Below are 5,517 nucleotides of genomic sequence, written 5' to 3' on the forward strand. Positions count from 1 at the left end.
ACACCATACATATTCTCATACATATCTTATCATTAATGACAACCTCATACATATTCTCATAGTATATCTTATCATTAATGACAATTCCATACATATTCTCATATACATCTTAATTGTCTGTCTTTGCAATGTCAAGTGGTAATTCGCTGACCAAATTCCATTATCCTACTTGTAGATAGAGTTATACTTTGATCTGGATCATTCATTGCAAAACATTTTTGACTTTGCCTTCAACAGGAAGTAGACAACACACAAGTTTCTTTCACCATTACTTAGTTCATTGCATGTATGATTTATGGCACATATGGTGTTACATTTTTGCTTTCTTTCTTATTATCTCAATGGCTATGTGGCTGGAGTCGAGATTCAGAACTCTACGTTAGACAATGGGTATTCTTTGATGTTTCATGTACCAAAAACTATCTTCAACATGTAGATTTCTATTGCAATTTTTGTTTAAAGAGTTTTAAATGTAATGATACATAAATTCATTTAAATCAGTGTTTTAGCGTAACGCTGTTAAAACGTATTGTTTTTGTGTTGTGTCACGTTACATGTCTGTCCGTATTTGAGATCCATATTTTTTTATTATAAATTAGCAAATTTTGAAAATTTGTGTCCGACTTGTTACATGACACATAAACACGAGTAAACCCAAAATAATTAAGTATACGGGCTGGGATTAAATAAGGATTTCTCAAAAATCTCTGAATCATTTGAACAAACATATTATTTATTTATTCTTATGAGTTTTGGGTCTAAATAAAATAATAGTATTTGGGCTGGAATTATATTGGGCCATCGATATCAGCCAAAAAAAAAAAAAGATAAAAAAATTATGGAGATGCGGGGTATCGATCCCCGTACCTCTCGCATGCTAAGCGAGCGCTCTACCATCTGAGCTACATCCCCATGTTGATCTATTTTACATAGTATCATATCAAAACGTAAAACAGAAAGCTGTGAAACTGATCTTTTTCAGTTACTGAAACTTCCAAGGGTGATTTTAGGAGCATGTATCTCTGGCTGTGTGATCATGAAAATTATGAATTTTAATTTGGAATTATTTATCGTACAAGATAAAAAGTATCATATCCTTCAAATCAATATCATGAATAGATGTTGAAAAACGAGTAAACGACAATCGACGTGATTCGAATCACCACTTTATGATGACAATTTTAGGTAACTAAGGTGCTGTTTGTTTTTTGAAAAAAAAACTCTTAAAACCTTTTACTGCTGCGCGGCGCAGCACACACGCAGCACTTTTCATCTTGCAGCTGTTTGTTTTTTTAAAAGTCTTCTGAATCAAAAACATCTGCGCGTGCTCTGTTTGGCGCATCACTTGTACTGCCTCTTCCAACCTCTTCTTCTTTTTTTATTACTGAAATTCTGATTATATGTTATTAAAATTTTATTTCACATTTTTTTTTTCGTTTTTTTTTCGTTTATTATTATTGAATTTATTTTTCATTTTTTATATTCAATAATGATAATTTCTTGATGAAATATTAAGCTCAAAATTTAAACTATGAAACCTAAAGGGTTAATTTGAAACTTTTCCAAACTTTATTAAGAACATTCTAGATCACAAAATTCAAATAAGGCAATTATCTAATTTTGACCTAGTCCAACTTTCTTGCAAGATAATTCACCAAATAATTCAAATAATTAAATTTTATCATATAAGGAAATAATTATTTAATTAATATGAAGTCATCTTTTATTTTTGTGAGGATAATAATCCAATATCATAAAAATCTGATTTATATCAATAAAAAACGTTTTGATAACTATCCCACAGCCAAAGGAGCACAAAATCCCGAAATTACCTCTTTCTGACCAGCTGACTCGTCGAGTCAAGCATGGACTCTTCGAGTTCACCATGGACTCGGCGAGTCTAGCCCCCAGAAACCCTAATTTTCGATATTAAAGCATGAATAATCAATTATAGCATCAAATACATCAAATAAACAACCCTAGGCTCTGATACCACTGATGGGTTTTGTACAATGCATCATTCCTATGGTGTACATGCAAACCATAATAGCTTTTGGAAATTGTCTAATGAACATGAAATTGAATATCCAAAGCTATAAACCCTAGATCTAGCATACAATTAATCATATTAACATAAAATAGGGTTTAGATCTAACCTTTGATTGTTATATAGCAATAATAATCAATCCTTGGCTTCAGAAAGCTTAGTGCCTTAAGTGCTACACCTCTAATGGAGTCACAAACACCACTAAGCAACTTGGATGAAGATGGAGGAGGGAGGAGGCACCAAAAACGGCTGGAAACCCTAAAGGAACTCTTAGCTACGTTTTTGGGGCATAGGGGCCCTTTATATACATGTAGGCTATTAGGGTTTACAACTAGGAAACCCTAATCTGACTGCTTAAGCCCTAAGTAGCCCATGGACTCCTTAAACATATCCCTTGGACGAATTCCTTATGGGCTTACCATAGAATTCGTCCAACCTATATATTATTAGGTAACCCATAGCCCAATAGTAATTATTTTATAATTACAACTCCAGTCCCCTAAGTTTAATTAATCTCTTTTAACCCCAAAATTAATTCTTGACTAATATTAATTAAACATTATGATTTCTCCTTTAATATATTATTCTTATAATATATTAATAAATCATAATTAAACTTTTCTTTCCTTAATTCATCCTACATATTGCTATGGTGAAGGCAACCCAAAAGGACCATGCTCATAATCAGGTCAAGTACATACCAAAATAGTTATGGACTTAGACACTAATCCAACAGTCTCCCACTAGGATAAGTCTAATAACTATATAATTTCAAAACCTGATCAGTAATCATAGCTTTCAAAAGCCGTTGTCAACTCTGATTTTATCAGATACGCGTGTCCTTTAGATAAGGGATTATATATTCCTCCATTCTCAAGATATCGTATAGACATAAGATATGAATTTCAATCATTCTCTCTATACTGTTTCTTGACTTCCGATTTATGACGACTGACAACAAACTACAACTGAACACATCAACTTAGTCCCGGCTTGGCCAAGCGCTCAGGTGTCATCACTAAATCATCGAGGGGCCCACAGATATCGCTTTTATCCCACTTTGGGTAAAAGGAATGGATAAACTTTGACTCATATTCTTGCTTGCATTCACTGATCGAATCACACACAACAATAAGTTTTATGACACCAAGTTACTAGCGCATTTACTTATTATCAATGTGCAACCGACCAACAAATAACAATTCACACATCTCAGTTTCAAGAATATACAATATTATCGTCTCACTATTCACTCGTGATAAATCCATAAAGTGATCCAAGTGAGTGTGGGTTTAATCCAATACTCTAATCTTATCAAAGCACTTATGAACCCTGCAGCAAACTTGTGCTATGTCTAAACTCTTCAGACAATCTACAGACTCTTCATGACAGTCTTCCTTCATACTTACTTCCAACGTATGACCGACTATGGGGGTTCAAATAATCCAGTTATTTTGGAAGTCAAAACATGCAAACTGAAACACAACAATAATACATAATCCTATATGGCGCCAAACTTGTGGGAGTAAATAAAACACTTTTGTTTAAACACCATATTGATTACTCATTATTCATTGTTTACTGTTTCAGAAAATCAACTTATTACTCAAATTACAACAATAGTTGTCCCATGCACAAAGCATGGACATCATGTTTCCTATGGTCCATACTTTGTGAAATAGATCAATTGAAAAACTTTTCCAATGATGCTCATTTCACAATTCCCAATCCTTATCATTAGTGTTAGAACACAAGGTTCTTGCCACTACTAGAATATGCTAGATTCTAGCATTTTATGCAACGATCCTTTTGCATGAGACTGTGGCAAAGATTGCTACCAAGTTTTGGGAGAGGGCTCTTTTGGTTTCACAGTATGCCACAAGTGAGGAGATGAAGAAGACAAGGTACCATGATATGTTTCGAGATGGTATAAGGGAGTTTGTCACCTTTTCAGCTTGTCGAACTTTGGAAGACATGATAGCTAGAGCCCGAGAGAAGGAGATTGATTTGGAGCACCTCAGGAAAAGGAAACCAAAGCAAGTGCAAATAGTTGCGGGTCCTGCAAAGAGATCCAAGACGTTTGATCTGCAAGTGAGAGGCCAGCAGGGTCGAGGTCAATACAACATGTGCGAGAAGAAGCACATTGGCTTTTATCGATTTAAGGGTTCGAGTTTGTAAAAGTGTCGCAGGCTTGGTCATGTCAGCAGAGATTGTCTACGGGAGACGAGTCTGTTATGTTTCCACTGCAACCAGGTAGGCCACAAGAAGGCCGACTGTCCGATGTTGTGGAGTGGAGCATTATGTGTACCTGCTCTAGTTACTTTGAGGATCACTGATGGTCGTGAGCGCATAATGGATGTTCCCATGGTGAGGATGTAACATTCCGTTTGAAATTAAATAAAATAAGTAAATAAATAATAAACCCTAAACCCTGAGATGTAAATTATATTTTTATGTTATTTTATTGTAGCCCTAAGTCCATAATAATTTAGCAAGGTGTTGGTTCTGGGAGTTAAAAGTAATAATTATGGATTTGGGATTAAAGTGTAATTTCCGGGGTGGTTTTGTAAAGAATTTTAGAAGGCATGGGATGTTTGGTAAATATTGGAGTTAAGTTGAAAAAGATTTTGTGGAGGAGGGCCGGACTTGGAAAACGATCATATGTTTGAAAAAGAACACGAGATTAAACCCTTTTCCCTTCCCCCTCGTTTTCTTTGGTATCAAACCATAACCCTAGCTTCATTTTCCAGTCGCTACCATTTTTGGAGTCTCGTCGAGCCGCCGCCGCCATTAACTTTGATTGTCACCTGGAATCACCGAGCGTCCACCGATGCCTTTGCTGCCGGAGATATCGAAGACTGACTGGAACCCCCAGGATGACGTCGTGTCATATTAGAGATCGGAAGAGCAGAGCCGACGTCGTGGTTACCGCTATTGTCATTCACGGTCACATCTCTTCTTCGTTGCTCCTCGGTTGCAACGCCCCAACCCACATTTCGTCTCCGCCGTAGCTCCGAGCGAATGCATTTCTCTATGCTTCGGTTGCCGCCTGCCACCCGAAGTGGTTGTGATAGGTGTGTGTTTCATAATAAAACTTGTGTCGTGTATATGTGTGTGTTTCTACTAGAACCCGTGAAATGTGTGGGGGTGTTATGTTGGCCTAAGGTTAACACCCAAAGTTTCAAAGGCCAAGAAAGGAAAGAAAAGCCCTAATTTATGGGTCGACTCGGCGAGCCCAAGGAAGGACTCGACGAGTCCGAGCGGGATCCGAGTCGAGGAATAAGTGACCAACTCGGCGAGTCGGCCAAGGCGACTCGGCGAGTAGGGTCTGTGCGAGGAAAACCCTAAATCCGAGGCTTGGAGCTTATTTAATCGCCTCATTCTTCTTCCTAGTGCTCCTTTACTGTCTCTCACACCCAGAACGCCGCACCCTAAGACCCCATTGTGCTCATTCATGCTTTTGGCCATTT

At 37.0% G+C, this 5,517-nt stretch overlaps 1 non-coding gene across 1 annotated transcript; it reads right to left on the reverse strand.

Annotated features, from left to right (window-relative positions):
• Positions 1 to 839: 839 nt before the first annotated feature.
• On the reverse strand, positions 840 to 912 carry TRNAA-AGC (transfer RNA alanine (anticodon AGC)). Its single transcript has one exon. It is a non-coding gene; the product is annotated as a tRNA-Ala (tRNA).
• Positions 913 to 5,517: the final 4,605 nt, after the last annotated feature.

This window comes from Lactuca saligna, chromosome 6 (assembly GCF_052625555.1).
Source record: "Lactuca saligna cultivar CGN05327 chromosome 6, ASM5262555v1, whole genome shotgun sequence".
Lineage (NCBI taxonomy): Eukaryota > Viridiplantae > Streptophyta > Magnoliopsida > Asterales > Asteraceae > Lactuca > Lactuca saligna.